Source organism: Macaca fascicularis, chromosome 7 (assembly GCF_037993035.2).
Source record: "Macaca fascicularis isolate 582-1 chromosome 7, T2T-MFA8v1.1".
In the NCBI taxonomy this organism is placed as follows: Eukaryota; Metazoa; Chordata; class Mammalia; order Primates; family Cercopithecidae; genus Macaca; species Macaca fascicularis.
In genome coordinates this window covers 24,210,315-24,232,149 of record NC_088381.1, presented here as the reverse complement: position 1 = coordinate 24,232,149, position 21,835 = coordinate 24,210,315, and the positions used below count along the sequence as shown (strand labels likewise).

The 21,835-nt window shown below is 41.6% G+C and overlaps 1 protein-coding gene across 48 annotated transcripts in view; it reads right to left on the bottom strand.

Annotated features, from left to right (window-relative positions):
* Window positions 1–21,835, bottom strand: part of SEMA6D (semaphorin 6D) — a 589,994-nt gene that overhangs the window by 39,777 nt on the left and 528,382 nt on the right. For 12 of the 48 annotated variants that reach the window (XM_005559451.4, XM_073998468.1, XM_073998462.1 and 9 more), the window contains exon 1: window positions 15,999–16,386. The exons of 14 other annotated variants lie outside the window; for them this stretch is intronic. The gene's annotated coding sequence lies outside the window, so the exon portion shown is untranslated. Of the gene's footprint in view, window positions 1–12,630; window positions 12,761–14,635; window positions 14,806–14,862; window positions 15,658–15,998; window positions 16,387–21,835 lie in introns of those variants that run through there. 22 more of the 48 variants (XM_005559456.4, XM_073998463.1, XM_005559466.4 and 19 more) reach the window with 4 other exon arrangements.

The window sequence follows — 21,835 nt, the reverse complement described above, 5'->3', positions numbered from 1 at the left end:
ATAGCTGAGAAAACCAAGGGCCAGAAATTAGGTAGCTTCCTGAGTATGAGACACTGTGGAAACTCAAGACCCAAAGTCTATGGTTCTTTTCAACTCATGTGTGCTTACTCAGCTCAATACAGAGTAAATGTCATTGGTGAAAAGGAGAAGTCAGGACCAGCTACGTGATTCGCAGGGCCTGGTGTAAATAAAAATGGGATTCTCTTTGTTTGAAAAAAATTAAGGATTTCAAGATGGCGACAGCAGAACATTCCAAGCATGGGACCAAGTGCAGCTGCAGGTCACATACCCAGGAAACTGATGCTGCATGTAGTTGTACCATGATTTACTGGCCTTTGATGCTTTGAAAGCAAAGGGGAAGAAAAGCTCTGTGAACACTGAAGATGCTCTAAAATCATCTGTTGCATGGATAAATGAATGAATGTATAAGTGAATAAGATGATTCTATACCTAGAAGCATCTTAAAAATTACTACTAAGACTGAGGGTCAGGTTGAGCTAATCCAGAAAGTTACTATGAGTACTTAGTTCATCCTTTAAGTTCCAAAATTCATCATCTGAAAACACTTCACAACATGATAAACCTTCCCAACCCACCACAAACAAGTCTCCAGAATCAGCTTCAATAATGAGTGGCCGTGTATACATGTGGTGCTGCTTCTGTGCTCTGATGGGCTCAAGAAATGCCACATGCAGAATTGTTCTTACATTTTCTCTGTCTCTTTATGCTTTTAGAAGTAGCCATGCAAATACATTTTCTGGGGGAGGAACCAATCCATGTATAAAATCCATAAGCCTTTCATAAAGAATGTTTCGTATATTGCCAAACATCCTTGATTTGAAAATAGTAAATATAAAAACCAAAACTACTATAACTTACTGAGTTTATGTCAGATACCATGCTAAGTGCCTTGCATATATGTCCTCCTGAAGACCAATAACATCCGTATTTGGTAGAAATACTATCCTAATTTTCCAGTGAAGAAAACTAGGCTCTGTGAGGTTAAGTGGCAGACTCAGAATTTGAACTCCAGACTCTCTGGACTCACAAGGATGCACAGTTGGGAAGGAAAATTGTGCAAACTGAATATAGAGAGAGTAGCGAAGCAAGGGTTATTGCTTTCCCTTAAGGAACAAGACTTGTATTCAATAAAGCCTGAGTGAAGTTTTACCTTGGTGAACAAAAACGCAACTATAAAACACTGAAAGTAGAAATTTCAAATATTGAAAATTTAGGTGATTAATTTTTACAGCTTCTTGCAAAGAAATATCAGCTGTACAAAGAGAGGTAAAGGAGAAGCGTCCTCACCCGTATTTTATGATGTCTTAGGACTGATTTATTGTATTATTGTACCAGGAAAACAGGTTAAACAGGACAGGGTGAAGGAGGACTCAGAGCCAGGCCAGGAGTTCCACTCAGGTAGTCTGTAGTGTATTTCATTAAGTGATAAGAAGGATTAAAAAAAAGTGAGTGGGTACGTGTCCTCAGTAGATACAGAATTTATCACATGTAACAGAAATACTACAAATCTTTAACTTTAGAGCTTTAAGGGTTAATGAGCTTTTTGAAGTAGGAACCATGAGAAAATGTGAGTTTATAATCATGAAATGTCTTACAGAGTTGAAGAGAATCGAGTTAGCATTTGTGTCTCCACCTCTCAAGAGATAAAAGTGCCTTCATAATTATGGCTCGTGTTTACTATGATGTTTCAAAGTGTTAATCTGGCAGGGGTATCTTATTTCTCGTTTAAAAGAAGCTAAAGCAAAAAAAAATATGAAAGTATAGTGAAAGTAAAATCGTTTTATGAATCCTGCCTACATTTTTGTAGCATTTTCTTACAATGTCGTATCTTTTATTTTTTAAATTACCTAATCAAATTCAAGTTCTGTTCCAAGTATGCAAAATTTTCAAATCATGCAGAAAAATATTGCTGGCCAAACACCAAACTTTGAATAGTTTAAGCACATTCACAAATGTGTTTAATGTACACTGTGTATAGATAATATGTATAAATAACAATGGTATAAATAACAATGGTATAAATAACAATGTATAATTCTCTATAACAAAATGGTGATTTTGTTTATGTATCCACTGGTAAGCCAATCTCTCCCATTTGGGTCAACTGAAGTGGTCCCATTCCCCTGACCAAGACTGCTTTAGGCTTCATACATGAGCAGGTGACATGACGTTATCCAATGAGAGCCTGGGGAAATCTGTTAGTAGGAAAGGTTTCCTGGGAGAGTTTGTCTCTTGATCTGTTGGATTCTCACCTGGAGTGTACCAGTCTTACTAGGAACATGAAAGGAGCTAGCAAAGGAGAAGATTAACAGGCTGAGAATGGCAAAGAAACATGGAAAACACCTTAGTCTTTGATGACTTTGTTTAGCCAAAGAATTAACCAACTTTGGAGCAACCACATTTCAGGACTTCTTATTATGTGACTTAATAAGACCCTAATTGTTTAAGCAATTTTAAATTAGGTTTCCTCTTACTTGTAGTCCAAAGCATACTAACAATGGAAACCCTACATGATTGAGCACCTTACTGTGTTCTAGGAACTGTGACGGTCAATTTCCATGCATTATCTTTAACTGACATCACATCTCTTTAAGAATATTTTCTCCATTTTACAGAAAAGGAAACTAGACTCAGAGGTCTCGTGATATACCCAATTTCTCAACTCTGTTAAGCAAACAGCATCGGTTTCCAACCTACGTCTGTCTGATGTTGAAGACTATCATTTAAAATCTCTGTAGGGGCACATGTGTGGTGTATTATATTTTTATATATGTCTATATTTACATACACCTATGTATACCATGGACAAACGTACATACTTACATATACATATATGTGGAGTGAAGGCGATATCTATAGTAGCACAATCATTTACCATATATTTTGAATCTTTGATGGTTAAAGATAGCAGGAATAATTGAGGAAAAAGGCAACAAAATAAATCAAATGGCAAGAACTGGGTAAAGTAATAATTGCCAAGATTTTTTATGCATTGGAAGTTACTTATCTGCCTTCCCATGGATCAGATAATTGAAGCTCTGTTCTTGCAGCTAGCTGGGACATCACTTCAGATGACATCTGCATTAAACACTTATCAACCTGTACAAAGACCATGCTCACTGAGGGCTACCATACACTCTCCCTTTTTCATAGAACACTGCCAACCTATGAAGGCATTCTCTTTCTCTTTGACCTTGGATGCAGGCCTACAAATTTCTGTAGCACAAGCTGCAACAGCCACTACCAGTAAGTCAGGTTTGGCTCTCTACTTTGAAACTCATTTGCCCTCTCAGTTATATGTGTTCAATGGCAGGGAGGGGCAGGGTGGCTCTTTGGGGATATAACTGAAAATTACTGGGAAATTGTGCAATGGTAACGCATCAACCCCAGAGAGCTGAATGAGGTGCAATTACTGCTAACTGAAAATATTATCTATGTATTTCTGAAAATTGAGTCTAAAAACTATATTAGCAGCAATGAAGTTTAAGTGATCCCAAAAGAAAAGGGCAAAGTGTTATAAAATGTAAATGGCAATAATAAATTTGAGAAGTTGGACTATCTGTGTGTCTGTCTCTTTTTGCAGGTAGCTACATGCAGGTTCATAAAGTAGATTCATATTTTCTAAAATCAGCATGGTATTTGATTGTACTGCCTAGGGGATTAAAATAGGAAGATAAACATAGCATGAAGGGATCCTACTACTAGAAAGAACTCTGGAGGTCATATAGACTCTCTCCCGCCCATCACCACCTCTCTTTGTTCTAAGGAGAAAACTAAGGCTAGCAAGGCCAGTCCTTGTCCACAGGTAATCTGGTTGTCTAACAGTTCAGCTAGGCTCTGTTTTTCCAGACTCTCAGCTCTGTGTTCCTACTCCTTTTTCAAATTGCTCTGACAGCCTTTTCAGTAATGAGCACACATTTTGAACTTGAAAATTACATTAAACCTCAGAGATTAGCTAAGTGTGTGGTGAAGAGAAGAGCGGGAGAGATGGGTAAGAGAGTGAGGGAGGGATCTCTGATAACTTTCTATAGTTCTTTGGAAACCTAGCAGAATACAGGCTCCTGACTGTCTGATTGGTCTCTGTGGGTATCAGTCCTCACAGGCTGGAAATGGTCTTGGCTATCAGCGGATGGAGTGGGCTGGTCTTACCTGACAAACCCCATCCAATCTGCCAAGGGGCAGTGCGAGAGCCAGAAAATGATGGCCCAACTGCCCCTGCCATCCTTCTTCAACTACCCCTTGCTGAAGTAGTAGTTCCATCAAAACACATTCCTATAGACCTCCAAAGTGGTCCCTTGGCCCCCCAAATGCTCCTTGTTCCTTCAGTTATCCAGTGAAAGACAAATTGATTCAGGGATCCGTGTAAATCTGGTTAATTGGATAAACAATATACACGCTGAGAATAAATAAATGAATGACTCCATGTAGTATGCTTAGTACAAAGCAGGACTTGAAGATCAGGTCAATGTTTGTGTTGTTAATACTATGATGATTATATTTAAAAGTCCCCAATGGATTATTCTCAAAGCAACAGGGCTTTCCTCACCACTCACATTCTATGATTTTATTGTTTCCTTCACTGAGTACATTGAAGGGTTTATAGTGAGTAGTTGAGATGGTGGACTTTGAACTGACAGCCTTGGGTGTGAATTCTGACTCTGGCAGCACGCTCCTAGCAAGGTACTTCACTGTGGGAGGAAGAATAACATCCACACCCCTAAAAACAAAGATGTCCATGCCCTAATCCCTGGAATGGGTGAATATGCTGCCTTACATGGCCAGAGGGACTCTGCATCTATAATTAAGTAATGGATATTAAAATAGGGAGATTCCTGGATTATCTGAATGGTCCCAAGCTAACCACAAGAGTTCTTTGAAGATGGAAGAGAACGGCAGAGGGTCGGAGAGGGAGAAGTGACTACGGAAGAAGTCTCAGTCATAGGATTGCTGGCTTTGAAGATGGAGGAAAGGGGTCACGTGTGAAGAAATGAGGACAGCTTGAGAAGCTGGAAAAGGCAAGGACACATTCTGTCCTGGAGCCGCTATCCGGATTTTAGCTCAGGGAAACTCGTTTCAGACTTCTGACCTCCAGAACTAAAACTCTACATCTGTGTGGCTTTAGGCCAGTGCGTTTGTGGAAATTCGTTACAACAGTGATTGGAAGCTAAGTGATGCTCCTTGAGCATCTGTGTCCTCATCTATAATATAGGAAGTAAAAGTATGTGCCCCAAAAGGCTGACATGAGCATTAGATGAGAGAATGTAAATAAAACTTCAGTGCTTGGCACAGATTAAGAACTCAATAAATGTTTGCTGTCATTATGTTTATGATGTCACCACACAGAGTGTGAATTTACATATGGCTGATTATAATAAAGTGATTCCACAAAGTATATTTCATTGTATCATAATAATACTTTTCACTAGAGCAACAACTATCTGGTTTTTATGAAGCACTTTTATCCATATTGTCTTATTTAATGCTCATTATAATTGTGCAGGGTCAGTAAGGCATCCGCAGGTGAGGAAACTGAGTCTCCATGTGGGGAGTGCTTTCCCTAGGTAACTCAGAAGCTCATTCTGTTGGCCAGGGCTGGAGTACAGGGCATCTGCTTCCAAATACAGTATGCTCCCAGCTTCATTGTGTGGCTTATAGAAATACATACAGTACACAGAATCTTAATATGACATAAAAATGCTAAAGCCAAATGATGATGGGGGTTGTTCATCGCCACCCAAACCATTTCCCATATGATCTCAGCCAGCGGAGCTTTCTGCTGGGCCTCCAGCTCTTCCAAGCACGGCTTGAGCACTCTCTCTAATGCATCTAGTCAATTGTGCAAAGCACAAGGGAAAAAATTCCATCCTGACCGCAGCAGGCAATCACCTTATGCCCTGAAGCATGAAGTTTGATTACCCTTATCTCAGTTTATCATTAAATCAAAAACTGTTGCTATGAATACTGGCCCAGGACTTCATTTATGAAATGATATAGGCCAGTCAGCAGAAATAAGTGAGTGCCCTTTTTCTTTCAAAATTTCTGTTCGCTATAAAGATCTTTTGCAAACTGGGAGGGTGGGAGGGGGGGAAGCCACTTTAGCTCTGAGCAGATTTTATTACTTTCTTTAGTCTTTCATGAGCTAGCTGGGATGTCTTTGGCTCATAATCATTCTCCTCGCACCGTAGGCAAGAGGTCTTAGATCTACTACGGAGTGGCCTGCCAACAGTAACCCTGAGGTCTAGCACTTTGCTTGGATGGGAATCTGCATTTTAGTAAGATGCCAGGCAATCTGTAGGCACACTGATGTTTGAGGAGCTCTGACTAAACTAAAGCACCATTTCTCAAAATGTGGTGAAGGGACAATGGGCACAAGTTACCTGAAGTGTTCCTTAAAAATGCAGACTACTGGGCTTCATTCCAGATGCAGCAAAACAGACCCACTGGTGTTGGGGCTCTGGGAATCTGCATTTTAGCCCTATATGATTGTGATGAAATTTAAAGTTTGAAGACCACTTGTAGAGATCGAAGATGTGGGTGATGACAGAGATGGTCAGGAGTGTGCTTAAATTTTTATGACATTATTCACATTTTTAACAACCCTGGGGCCACCAGCATAGAACATGTGCTAATTATCGATATTTTGTCCTTCAACAGAACCGATAGTGGAAGCCAGGCTTTTGTCACCACAATTCTGAAACAGCTGACCTCGGGCTTAGGGATCTTCAAAAAGGTGCCAAGGTCTAGAGTAAAATCTCCAGTCCACTGAACCTCTCCTTCCAAATTCCCCTTTCCAGTTTGGCTGAATGGGTGGCAAGTATACCGAGTGGGAGTGCAGGGTAGCTGTTGTGGAATTGGCCTCAAGGTACATATATTAGTTAAAGAGATAGGATAAAATCACATGTGAAAAGATAGCACAGTACAAGGGCTAAAAGCATAGGCTCTGAAGCCAGCCTGCATTTATTTTTATTTAACAGACGCTGATATATTTATAGCACTCACTACATGCCAAGCACTATTATAAGTGCTGTTCAAATATTAATTCATGTGTGTCTCACAATACCCCTAGGAGGTGGGTACTACCATCATCATCCACCTTTTATAAGGTGAAAATGGGTCTCAGAGAGGTGATGTAATTTGTTCAAGATCACACAGCATATGAGTCACACTCCAAGACTCACACCCCACAACAAGCAGACTCCAAGAGCTCATGTTCTTACTCACACTGCCTATCATGGGTCCAAGTTCCCTGGTTCCACTAGTCACTAGCTGTTTGACCCTAGGAAAATGACTTCATCACCCATGACTCAGTTTCCTCCTCTACAAAATGAGAATATTCACAATAATATTACTCATGTCAAAGAATGCTGATTAAATGATTTAATACATGTTCTTAAAAGTGTATCAGGCACATAACAAGCACTCAATATATGTTGGCTCTTGGTTAGCTATTAGTCCTATACTCTCAGAGGTAGAGTGAGGATTAAATTAGATAACATATTTGAAGTGCTAGGCACTGTGCCATGGCACATGGTAAGCACACAGTAAGTGCTAGCTGTTATTATTAGTCTAGTTGAACCAGGCCAGTTTATTTTAGATCCTGTCTGTAGGCAAGTGTGCTCTGCGCAGGGGGAGGCAGCCTGCCCTTCACTTCGACAAGCAACTGGGTGGGAGCCAGACCAATTACTAAACTGAACAGGTTCTCTGCTTTATGTCACTCGAATATTCCTGAGAAGTTCCCAATATTGAATTTGTATATGCTTAATCCTTTTTCCCCACTGACCTATTTTATAATTTCTGATTGATCTTTAATTGGCAGTGATTCTTCAGACTTAAGATTCGTCTCTAACACTGTCTGTCATATAACGATTAACTTGTAACAGACTTAAATATACCATAGAAAATTGAACCACTGGAGCAATTCTTGGCAAAGCAATTGACTTGATCATTCCCTAATGTAACTGTTTTCATTCTATTTTTCCTTTATTATGTGTTTTAATAAGCATACTTACACTACACAGAACTTCTGGTCTTTCCTCTCATGAAGCTTATTACCTCCACTATTAAACTTAACCATGGATTGATTATACTTTGTGTTAATCAAAGGGTTAACGATGGCTTGGAAACTCTAATGTCCAAACAGGTTATCTTGGGTGAGGGGGTTGAGTATGGCAGGACAAAGGAAGGTGAGGGAGGTGGGAAAGTGGGGGATTGGGGACCATTAGTGGCAGATGAGTTTCTCTGGAAGACTCAGGCCCTGAAAGAGGTATGATTTCCTCCTGGGAACCCTAAAATGAAATTTTCCAAAAGGAAGTATTAAAAACGTTCCAAGTCATTTCCCCTTTCTCTATTAGGAAAAGGCTGTCATAGCTCCAACCTCATTCCTTTCCGTTTACCAGCCATGATAAGCTATATCTGCAATGTAATGAAAAGTTAAACTCAATTAGTTTGCATTTATGAAAACACTTGCTGCATATCTACTACGTGTCACTCCCTCTGCTAACTTACAGTGATGAGCGCGCAATATAGCCTCAAAGAACCTGCAGTCTAAGCAGCAACTAGAGTCCAACTCATATGAGCATGGTTTCAATTTGTGTCTGTCCTCTCTTCCACTTCCTATCTTCACATTCCCTTATCTCCCCTCCAAAAATCCTCATATACATATGCAACATATTCTTTATTATAGAATCTATGTCTAGAACCTTTTCAAGTTTAAGAAAAAAGATGAAGCCAATGAAGCCACAGCCTTCCAGTTTGGTTCTGCTAAACAACTCTATGAGAGGAACTCGATGCTGGGTAATTTGAGGCAAATCATCTTATTCCTTGCAACGTTCATGTGTATCACTGAACCAGTTGGCAGCTGATGTGCGGGTTTTAGTCCTGATCACGGAGCAATCTAGTGAATTGCCACAAGATTGATCCTATTCATTCTGATGGCTTAAGCCGTAGGGCCATCTGCTGAATGGCTAAGTATAGTAGACCAGGCTCAATAAATATTTGTGGATTGTATGGCAAACTGCCTCTTCACACCTGAATTACAAGTCTGTCGTAGGTAAGGGCGTAAATATGGACAACTGATCTAGACCCTCACCCCCACCCCACCCCTGGGCTTTTGCCTAAGCTGTTCTGTATGCCTGGAATTCCCTCCCTCTCAACACCTCCCCTACCACCACTCCTCACTATCCACCTGTCCAAATCCTACCTAGTTCAAGAACCAGCTCAAATATCAGTGACTCCACAGAGCCTCCCCTGATCACCCTCACCAGAAATAACCTCTCACTCTTCTCAATTTCCCTAAGACTGTGTATATCTTTTCTGGCACTTAAAACACACAACATTTCAGCTATTTGTACACCTTGTTTTTCCTACAGCACTCAGTGAGATCCCTGACCTCGGGAATTGTGTGATGCTCCTCTTTGAGCCCTCTCCTGCTCTGTACCCACTTGTACAGAGTAGACCCAGGGTAAAAGTTAGCAGAATGAACAAATGTTAGTGCCAGCAATGGCAAGAACAACTGCAACATTCTTTATTCCTTCTTCTGCCTCCTCTTCTCCCTCTGTAGCTTTTAAAAACATCTTTATTTGATCCACCAATTACCCAGAGGAGGCTTGAGGACTTACTGATAAATAAAGACAACTCTGTAGACCAAAAAAAAGCTTGTAAAGACCCTTATAATAACAAGTGAGGCGTAGGCCAATGGAGAGGGGAATCTCAGTCCCTGCTTTCCTGACAGCCTGCTCCTGGGGAGTGGAAGTGTTATTTTCTAAAAGAGCTTCGTCTGCTCTGGTTCTTATGTGCCAGTTCCTCAGCTGAGTAGAATCTCCTGACGTTATTTTTAAGTACAGACTCCAATAATAGGCTAAGTAATTGCAGATCTTCCTGAGGCCTTATTATATATGTACCAACATATTGGGCTTTAAAAACCCATATTCCTTCCTGTAAATATATGTTGAGAACCTTACATTTCAGTATTATGTGTAGTGGTCATGCGTATTTCCCTTTGTTTCCTCTCATAGAGATCCTGAATTAAAAAGAACAAAAAATTATGCTGATGCATGAGAATTTCTCAACAATGTATGTGATTACTCACATAGATTGAAAGATTTTCCCTCCATCATAACTAAGAAAAATGTATAGTACAATCTAATAGAGACTTTAACTTCAGTAATACACTTTCCATACTGGTGTCACTAATGCTTGAACAGCTGCAGCTCTCACTGTCTTTGCTGATGGGGCCCATAAATACTCCTGGGAAATGGGACAAAGATACGTAATGGATCTTCACCTGCCAAGATCAGGGAAATGAATGTCAATCGCACCCGGACGCAGAAGCACTTTTTGGTGGAGAGTGATGAATATTGCCATTTGTCCTATGCCACTGTAATCTTGGACAGGAAAGCCTAACATGGAGAAAAATGGTGGAAGAAGATACCGTTCTAGGATGCTTGAAAAGAAGGGCATGTAATAATTATATGGCCAATCAGAATAAAAATTTAAAAAGTATAACAATATGATTTAGATTAGAAAAAAGATGGTGCTTCAAGAGCATATCCACAGTGTACGTATCATTTCACTCAGTATGCAATCTTCTCCCAAATCATGACTTTTTCATTGAAAAACAAATGTCAGAAATATTAGGAAGTCAGAAAATTGCAGGACGGTCTGTGTTCTTGGAAGCAATCCGGCGCAGTGGTGAAAAAGTGGGCTGAGATGTCGGGAAGCCTGAGTTCAAATCCTGCCCCTACCACCTTTCCATTGTGTAACCTCAGGAAAATGACGGCTTCTCAGTACCTCACTTTGTTTCCCAATAAAGCAGCAATAATAACATAATTCACCTTACAGAGCTGTCTGAGGGTTATATGATATAATCAATATAAAGATCTTAGGATGGTGCCTAGAATTTAGTAAGCTAACAACAAGTGTTTAGTATTGTGGTTGCTGCTTTCTCCTCTTCTTCCTCAGCCTCCATCATCATCACCATCATCCTTCAGATGTTTTGTGGCTGATTTCACTAGTAAATGTTATGGAGAGAAGACTACATGCTAACTCACACCCAACATGAGGCAGTCTCCCCTTGACACATCAATCTCCAAAAACTAGATTCCTAATTATGAAAGTTTAAACATCCAAACAAAAAAGTTTGGCAACAGAACCTACAGATGTAGCCAGCTAATTCATGTTAATCTTGCTTTAACAAGCAATGGCCACTATAACAGATATCTTATTGAGTAAAAAGAAGAAAACAAAACAAAAAAAAGGTGACAGAAAGTATTGGGCAATAGTAGACAAAGGCCCCATATTTAGGTACATTGTATGTTCTTTGTGAAAAGGGATATGGCAATAACATGCTCAGTTCACCAAGAAACTAGGTAGGTCTTTTCCTGTCTTCAGTCATTTGGGATCACAGGCTGAAGGCTACTTCTTTCCTTTCCTCCCCTTTTCAAGTAGACTTAAGTTCTGAAGGTGCAAGATGAGTGGTGGCTGAATGACTCCTTCTAATTCTGTGATTCTGGTGGTTTGATCTTACAAGCCTCAAGAATCTTTCTGTGGTGGTATAAGGTTGGGGCAAGCCTCCTTTTAAATGGAACACGCGATTGCAAGGTGGCAGGGCCTTTCAGCAGGTGCAACCCCAGAACTGGATGAGGGGCCTGGGACAGGTTGCTAAACAATGGAAACTTCCCGCTCTGGGTGTTAACTTTAGTTACCACAGCCAGACAATACTGCCAGTGGTGTGGAAGAAAAAACTGCTGTAGCCAGCTGTGCTGTTCACAGTCGGATGGATTCCATGTAGCTCCAAATGGTGATGGAGCCAGCAGCCTGTTGTAGCCAAGGACAGGATGATGGATGATCTACATACTGTGTCCAAGTAGAGAGAATGGCAGAAGTTCACTTCAGGGTTGTTAAAATGCTAATCTGGGTGAGTTAACAAAAGCTTAATAGAAAAGGAAAGTTTGAGAAATAAGTACACCTCATGTGGTATCTGCGTGGACCACTGATTTGATCGCCCTTGGTTACATAAATGGTTGTTTTTCAAAGTAAGAACGTCTAGTAGTTTTCCTGTTGGGAGAAATGCAAGCAGCTTCAATTGTCAGTGGCACTGCCAGTGTTGTCAGGGTGTGAGGAGGAAAACTCTGCCCGACAATAGCCACCTCAACTAAAAAGTGTTATGGTATGTTTAAAATAGTTATGTGATTTTTATTCTCTCCGTGTGTCATGGGAATAAATCAGAACACTTTTTTTTTTCCCAATTGGAAGTTGGCAGCTGTTCACAGGATCAGCGGCAACCTAAGACACTAGCTTTGGTAGATATTAACACTAAGTCTCCATTCACATGAGCCACAGAAAGTGAGATCTCTCACTCTAAGGACAGATCCAATGCATGAATTACACTAACAGTACATTGAATCATTCACTACTGTTGAAGGCAGGTAGGCTGCACCACTGCAAGTATCTGATATGGGCAATCTTGCTTTAAAAATCTCTAGGATAAAATACTACACTTCTAAAGAAAGGAGCATATCTACATTTCTTGTCAAAAGGTCTGTTTTCCCATCCTTTATTTCTTTTTATTTTTGTTCAATTGAAAATACAAGAGAAACATATCTGGCTCACCTGGTGTTGGAACACTGGCTAGCACAGCTCCTTGCAAATGATAAATATTCAATAAATACTGCCTGGTTGGCACACCCCAACTGCTTCTTGCTTCCTCTAGAAAGACATCTAGAATATGCAGGCTTGAAGTCTATTAATTAAAATAAAAGACAATATTTTATCTCGCAATATGCCAAGGAAAGAGTTCACCTCCTATGGTTACACTACTAATGGTTAGGCATTCAGCCAGGCTCTTAACTCTGCATAAAACGCATCAAAAGGGTGAAAAATGACCCTATTTCAGATGCATTTTTCACTCTTTGTATCTTAGTGAAACTCACATGCAAGAACAATGACTAAGCTAATTACCAAGGTTTATTATGATGGAGCAGCAAGAAGTGAAGAACTTCTCCAGTTTCGGTAAGTCTTTAGCAATTATGGCCATCTTTGTGAATCAAGGCTCTGATTCCTGTTTACTTGCTTGTGGCCTTTCAAGCAATAGAAACCCCGACATTGATGTAGGGGCCTGCTTACCCCAATCACAGTTACTGGACAGAGCCTTTCTGTGCATACAGCAAGCAAGAACTCTGAAGTCTTCTGGATTTCTAAGCTGCCCTCACTCTAAGGACTAAGGGATTTACATCACAGCCATCTTTCAAATCCATCAACCCATCAAACCAGGGGAGACATGACCAGATGGTGCTATTAAAGGGCACCAAAAGAAAAAAAGAGAGAAAGAAGAGGAAGAGGGCAGAATGCCCACAAATCTAAATCAAACTCAAGTTAACCAGCTGTCGGTGATGAAGAAGTCACAATATTTCTGGCATACTCTCCTGAATCACAGAAACGTTCCAAAAAAAAAAAAAAAAAGGGTTATCGATATAGCATCCCTACTAGAAATAAGGCCAGGTAGGAATATTCTGTAGGATGCAGTAAGAAATAGTTGCTGGCTGTTAATCTAACAAAATGTGCCAATGGAAGAAAACAGGCTGCTCAACAACACATTTTGGAAGCCTTGGGGTTATCTATTTAACTGTCTTTCTGGAAGTACATTCTAGAGACCTAAACCAAACAAAGCACAGGCAGTAACTATAAAAAACAAAACTCAGCTATGACTGAGCTATGGTTTATTTATCTCTAGATGTTTAGGTTCATGGTAATATAGACCCAAATCTCAGGGCTTATCTGGCAATTTCTATTTATCTAAACCAGAGTAAATGTTTGTGTAATATCTGCCAGCTTGACAGAATATGCCTGTCACTCACTACATTAAACATGACTACACACAACTTAATTTCCTGAGTTAGACACCTAAGAGAGTAAGGGGATTTATTTTTTAACAGCATGAGTAAACCGGTATCAAAACCTATTGTTTTAAGCCACCAAAGGATAGTAAAATCCTTCCCTCGAGCGGTCTGAGATGAGATTTCTTAATACTACAAAGAAGAAACCTTGAAAATTGTCTTCAAACAAGTATTTTTCATATTCTAAGGGACAGAGATCAAACCAGTTTAGAAAAATGTTAGACCTTTCCCTGGGACTTCAGCTTTGGAATCAACAAAAGAATCCACTTCATAGCCCCAAATATCAAGCAGGGGGAAGGGCAACCTTAAAAAGCACCCATAATTTTTACTACAGACTTAAAATTCTTAATGGCCAGAAGTTTTGGGGAAAAATCGTCCCACTCATTGCCCTTTCACCCCAAGTAACAGGAAACACTACAGTTATTTTTAAAGGAAAGCCCCGCTGTAGTGGCAGACAGAAGGTCCAATGACTGTTGACGAAGTCTATATATCTATAGTAACGATGTGCTGCGCCTTCTGTGTGAGATCACCCAGCTGACGGCGCTGAGGGCTCGGGATGCTGGAACATCAGTTACCGACTGGTTACCCCAGAACACAGAGTACTGCCTTAAGTTCCTCAAACGCTGCGATTTATACCGGGACTTCAGTCCCCCTCCACACCCCCAGACCCGCTAGCTCCCTGACATTTCGCCTTTTAACAAGTTCAGGATTTAAACAATCACCTGACAGCAGTGGTCCCAAGAGTGGATGGAGCACAAATTTTTCAAACCCAATTCTCGTCCACACTTTCAAGTCCTTTATGACCTTTCATTTCAATCCAAGAATTACACACGACAGAGGAAGCTTCAAGCCTTCCTAAATTGCCCAAGGAAGGCGGCTGCTGTGTCAGTTTCTGCAGACCAGGGAAAAACACCGCCGCTGTCAAGACGGGAAATAAAAGTTTCCCTACCTTCCTCCTCACCAAGCCCCTGCCAGCGGCTGCCGGCGCGAGCGGCGGCTCCCTCCCGGCTGCAGGACGCCTCTTGCAGCCGGAGAAGGGGCTCATGCAAAATTGACTCTTCCTTATTTGTTTCCATCCATAATTGATGGGGAGATGAGAACGTAACACATCTCAGAACCGAGCTCTTGCCGCCTGGCGGAGACCCTGTCCAAGACGCTTCCGTAAAGCATTTCCAGCCGGGGAACAAAGCACGGAAAGTTGCTGGGGAGAGCGGCCGGGAGGAGACACCGGGCGCCGGGTGGGAGGTGGGGTGGGCGGTGGGCAGCTCCGGGCCCGGGAGTCCGCCCGCAGCGCGCTCTGCCAGCAGGGGGAGAGGGACGGTGGGAAGTGGCCGCCCTCCGGGACGGAGCCGGTGCCCGGGCCAGGGGGGCCGGGGATGGGGGTGGCCAAATCACCCGAGTCCCTGCCCCTCGCCGGCAAGCACTACCCGGGGGCCGTGCAATCCCGGGGCTCACTGACAGGTATCCTGCGCCCGCGAGGGGCTGCTCCGGCCTCAGCTGCAGCGCTGCGCCCCTTCTCCAGGACGCAGGCGAATAATGCTCGCCCGCCCGCCCGCTCCTAGCCGGGCCGGAGCTGCCAGACCCCGGCCGTCCCAGCGTCCGCTCCAGGGCCAACGGGCGGGAGGGGCGGCTAAGCCTGCAGGCGGCTCCTTCGGCCTTGGCTCGGCTCTCTCCGGCTGGCTCGAGACGCCGTGCCCGGCACCGAAGCAACCCCTGCTCCCCCCAACTATGTGTAGGGGACGCCGAGCTGGCTCTGCCTGGCAAGAAACTTTTACTTGGTGCCCCCTCCGCTTTTTTTTCCAAGGGGGTGCACAGTGGAGGAGGGCCTCCAAGTCCACTTGCCCCTCCCCCTAAGCCGCCAGCTTTGCCAGTTTTGACGCGTCCGCCAAACCTCTGTAGCCCTTCGCGCGTCCCTTACACGGCAGGCAGAGAGCAGCTTGGAAAAGAAATCAACCGTCCACTGGCCACACACACACACACACACACACACACACACACACACACACAGACCCGATACGGGATCTCAGGTTCCGACCCCCACCGGGCGCCACAAGAGCATTAGCAAATTGTTGAAAACGGTCTTACCTCATTGGGGGGAGGCTGGTAAGAAAAAAGAAGAAAAAAAAAAAAAGCTTGCCACGCGCAAGGAAGAAAGAAAATAAAGAAAAATATTGTAAAAATAGATATCCCTCTGTCTCCTTAGGTCTTGCCTTTCTTGATAGAATCCTGAAACTAGCCACCACCCCTTACAGCAGCAGCAGCAGCCGCCGCCGCCGCCGCCGCCGCCGCCGGACAGAGCAGGAGCAAAACAAACCGATGCACCGCAAATGGTGTAATTCGATCCATCTCCAAGTCAATCCATCGGGCGAGCCGGAGCCTGGCTCCCTCCACGCACTAGGCAGCTCGCGGCGCGGGTCCCACCCCCGGGTACGGACGGCAGGAGGCGCGGCCGGCCAGGCGCGCTAGCCCTCGCGGGTGAGCCGTGGCCAGCGCCGCCTGGAGGCCCCCACCCTGGCGCCGCGGCTCTGCTGACCCCTCGGTGGCCTCCGCGTCCCTTCTCTCCGGCGCTCTGCTGCGAACCCTCCCTCTCCCCACCTCTGAGGAGCTGCTCCTTCCAGCAACTCCCAGTGTCTCAGTCATCCAGATCGCGGTGGGTGCTGCAGCCTGCGAAGCAACCTTTTGATTCCCTCCCTCTTTCCCTCTTTTTCCCTCTCGCTCACTTCTTTCAGAGCTTTCCTCCAGACACCCAGAGGACAAATCACTGCAGCCCAGGAGAGCTGCGGACGCAGTTGTTTCGTGAAGTTCTGCCTTAGTTTTCCAGTGTAAGATTTATTTTTTAAGCACATCTTTACAAACCCGCCCCCACATTACCTCCCCCCACTCCATTTCTCTTTATAACCACTAAGCAAAACAGCTGGGAAGAAGCAATCAAACATTGCTTTATCTTTATAAAATACAGAAATTGCCTACTAAAAATCCCATTTCTACTCTGAATGAAAGCCATTCTGTACAGTATAATTTTGCAGGCTAATGAGCCGGTTTTACAGGCAAGTGTTTCGTGTAATATGTTGTGGGAGAAATGAAAATGTCCTTGAAGTGGCATCATTTAAAATTGACTGTCACAAATGAAAGGGGAAAAAAAGTCATATATTCCAAAACAAGAGGATTTTAATTCAAACTTCATTTCCAAGAACGGGCTGTGTTTTATTAATTTCCAGTTGAATTATGGATCACTGAGGGCTCTAAATGGCTAGAATGAACCATGATGCCCCTGTTTAAAGAAAAAGAAAGAAGAGAGCTTTTTCCGCCAAACTTTTAATTTTCATTTGAGTATGGTTAATTACCGTGAAACAGAGAAGAGAGGGACGCAGAAAGGACTTCCTTTCCTCAATGGTTCCTGCTTTCTCCCAAACACAGTTACATGTTTACATTTAGGAAAAATACCCTGGTCCTCGTTGTTTCTGAAACTTCCAAGGACAGCCTTGAAAAGGAACTCAAAAAAGACACCCCCAGCAACTGCTGCGGGATTCATCCGGAGAACTGTTTCCTCCCTAGTTAACACTGTGTAAGCCAAGGAAAGAAGGGCTCGAGAGAAGGATGAGGAGTCTTTTAAAATATAGACTCTTTCCTGCTGTTCTTCCAATTAGAAGAAAAGAGTAGGGGGCGGAAAGAACAGCTTTGGCAACACAGCTCTGTGATTTTTTTCCTGTTATTAGGTCTTTTGTTGGCTGGCTAGTTGGTGTTTTCTGGTTGTGCTGGGCTCTGACATCATTGCAAGTTACTTGGCAGTCAGGGCCCTTCCCCAGCCAACTTCTGACCCAGAAAGCTGTGCCTGTTTCCTGGCGTCCAGTTATTCTGTATTTTCTCCATCAAGGGAGCAAGCCTCTCTGCAGGCAGAGGATACTGTGCATTGCATAAAGATTGCAAGGGGGTGGCCACTGGCTTGATGAGGAATCAAATCGCCACCCACCTGGAGACAGAAAGCTCTTGAGTTGTCCTGCGTCTGCAGTAGCAGCAAAGATGAGAAAAAAAAAAAAATCAATTCTAGAGATTCCTAAATTCCTTGCTAAAATGCCACAATGACCAGCTTTCCAGAGTGCCACCCGAAGAGTGCAATTTGCCCCAGACTGAGTTCCTAAATCCAGGAAAAAGAAACGTTTAGATTGCAGAAGGATATGCTGGTAGGTCATTTCAAGCCATGGATTAGATATGTTTTCAGTCTACATCTCAGTGAAGACCTCACAGTCAATCCCTATATTTGGCCTGCTGGGGATGAGAGGCAGGGAAGTAGGCTCTTCACTGTGGCATGGTAAGAATGGTACCCTTTACCTTTTGGTCAAGACCAAAATATTACTTTTAAGCATTTGCCATTTCCCTGGTTCCAAGAATCTTGATAGGAAAACAGCGCTCCTGTTATTCGGATTTGAGTGGAAAGAAGTCTAGGAAGTCTCTCTAGGCAGCTACCATTGTTGTGGTTTATCAGCATTTGGGCTCATCAGTTGATTTTACACACTTTTAACCTTTTAGCTTTGCCTGCTTCTCCAGCCTGACTCCCCCCGCTCCCTACCTTACGCTTTAGATGCTAGCATTACCCAGAAACTTGCGGTTGACCACTGTGTCACACTGGTTCATGGTGTCTCAGCTTTCTGGGTACTCCATCCCCATATGGGTATGTAGTTTAATTTCTGCTTTTCTTGACTTCTAGCCAACAATTTGTTTAAATGTCAAAACTTGCCTCACCCCACTAGCCCCTGCAATGGGTATAAGTGCTTCTCCTCTGTGTTCCCCTAACCAGTTCACTTACGTAATTAAGTAAATTGAAGGGGAATTATCGATTTAGCATGTCTTCCCCACTCGGCGCTCCTTAACAACAGAAATCTTTATTTACCTAGACAGTCCCAGTGCCTACCACAGTGCCTGGCATTTAATGGATGCCCAATAAATACTTGTTAAACAGATCTAATAATGGAACCTATGACTTTCTCACACTCCCTTATGTGCTAAACCAGAGAATATCGTCAGCTCTAGATTGGATTCTTCTCAATTTATTCACCTTGTGTCCCCAGGACTCAGCAAAGTACTGGCATGAGAATGTTTGTTAAATGAGTACAAGAAGGAATGTATGGATGAATGGAGATAATTGACCATTTTCACCAGAAGAAATTGTAAAGGGCTCAACACTTTACATGGTTAGTGACTATGCTTAAACATTATCTACATACATATCCCATCAGTGGAAAGTAGTCATTTTGTTTACAGTCTAGTTTGAAGTATAACAGTCATCTGAAAATTACAGAAAATCTGTGTGTGTAATTGTTACTAAAAGTTCATCAGTCATCAGAAAGTACAACTTCTTAACTGTTAGTTATTAAACAAAACATCAGTACTTAATATGCATCCAAACTCTGTTCTAAGCATTTTACAAATATTAACTTGCAACAATGCCACAAGGTAAGTACTGTTATTACTATTATTATCATTATCATTTTTACAGATGAGAAAACTGAAGCTTAGAGAGTTTAAACGAATTGCCTAATATCACAGAGGTAGTAAGCAAGTAGGAGTTGAATTCTACCCCTTACTTAGTTGTAATAGTAGTGAATAGTGAAGTCATAGTTAATAGCAATAGATGATAATGAAGTCTTTGGAATATTAGTCTGGATTGAAATCCAGACTCCTCCTCTCACTAGACTTGTGACTTGGGATAATTTATTTAGCCACACATGCTTCGGTCTTCTCATCTGGAAAACAGGGATGATGATAATAACATTCAAATGGATTTTATAAAAACGGAATGTGGTAACGCATGTAAAGTGTTTAGCATCTGACCTGGAACAAAGCAAGCACTGAATTAATATTAAACAATGCTTTTATAGATTCTCTGAAGGCAGCAGCATCTTGGAATCCTGCAGAATTGAATTCGAAACTTAATCCAACCTCACATTAAATGTGAGATTAAGGGCAAAAGTCTGTGCTACACAATAGGTTTGCAATACATTTTTGTTCCATTCCATCTCCTTCATTTTCTTATCTATGTATATATGTCTATTAATTCTGATACACACACCACTCACTATCCAGTTGATATGAAATAACATTTTGTATGAATTTTAATGAATAATAAAATTTAGGATGTAGAATTTCATGTTTCAAAATAAAAAGAGGTATTGAAATTTCAAAGGTTGCTGCAGCTTCTGTGATTAATTTGGAATGCATATATAGTGTTCCTTGAGTTTGCACATTATAGAAAGTGCTTTTGTGGCAAGGGATTGCTTTCAAAACTAATCTAAGCTCTCCATGACATGATAAATCATTAATAATATAGACCCAAATCTCGGCATCTGCATAGGCACAGCTGGCCTCCTTGTGTCAACAGTCTGCATATGAAAGTGACTCTGCCAAGATATTTCACTTTAATGAAAAATATTTATCACAGTAAATCTTAAGCCTCAAGATTTTACTGACATAATTCATTTCTATTATTATGTACTATGATAGTATACCACCATAGCAATGCTTATGTTTAGAATGATAAAAATGTGCTTTTAAAAGTCATTTTGATTATTCTACCTCAGCATGAATAATTTTTGCTCCACACTCTGAGTAAAGGGAATACACTGTGCATTTATGGAACTAATAAATCAGTTACTTATCTAATTTTGCTAATGACTCTGTAGGTGTCACTGTGTGGAAGGACACTGAGTGCCCAAGTCAAATAAGAATCAGGCTTTAAAACAGTATTGTTATTTCCATAAGAAAGATGAACAGCAAACAGCCTTTAATAACACTAGCTCTTTTGCAAACAGACAAGCGATATGAAGACTATCATCATTTTATCAAAGATCTTTTGAACAAACAGAAGCAAAAACAACTTTTTGAAGGGTGGGTCCTACAAAAAGCTGGCAACTCAGTCAGTCACTTCATTGTGCTTATCTGTACTTTGAAAAGGAATACTTAGGATACTGGAATGCCAGCGTACATCTCAACAAAAAAGAACTGAGACTCCAAATTCCTGACAGACTTCTCTCTACAAATTTACAGTAACCAAGCATCTGACCTTGAAGGATTGGAGCTGAATAATACCTGTTAAATATTAGAATGTCTTAACCAAGGAGAAAGATAATGAAACTAATTAAAAGTGGTAGAGAATTAAAATAGTTTATTTACTTTTAAAATTATATACTTAAAACTCGTTTTTTAAAAACAAATCCTCCCCACCTAATATTATTATTATTATTTGCTTGTGCCAACCTTAAAAATTCAAACCGACAAAAGGAGAAGGAACTGACTGGATACCTGTTTCATCCCAGATCCTGGCCAGATACAGTAGTATTAATTCTCACCACAGCTCTTTGAGACAGACATCATTTTATGAACAAAGAAACCTAGGCTTGGTTAAAATAACTATCTTATTAGGGTTTTCTGCCCTAGTAGGTGGTAGCCTAGATTCTAATCCAGGTTTCTTTGCCCCTCAATCCTTACTTTTTTTCTAGTATACCATTCTATGAAAAATGGTATAAGCACAAGTTTTAAAAACTATACATTGGATACCACAGGAAATAAATGTAAAAACCCACAGATATTCAAAGCTAGACTACAAGTAAATGTGTGCTTCCATGTCAAAATTTTAAATAATTTTTGCTTGTCACATAAAATCCAGTGTAAGGACATCTGTGATAGGATTCATAGCATAGTTTAAACCTCTGTATATTATATACATTCTATTATTCATATAACTGTTCTTAATCACTTGTAAATAATAATAAGACCTATTTCATACCATGCAAATTTATATTAAAATAAACCTCTTTGGTTAAGCTATAAATGTTTCAATTACTGTTCAGGGCCATATGTTCACACCCTCCTCATCTTCCCCAAAATCTTAATCATTGAATGTTTTCCACACAAAAACCCCTAGATTA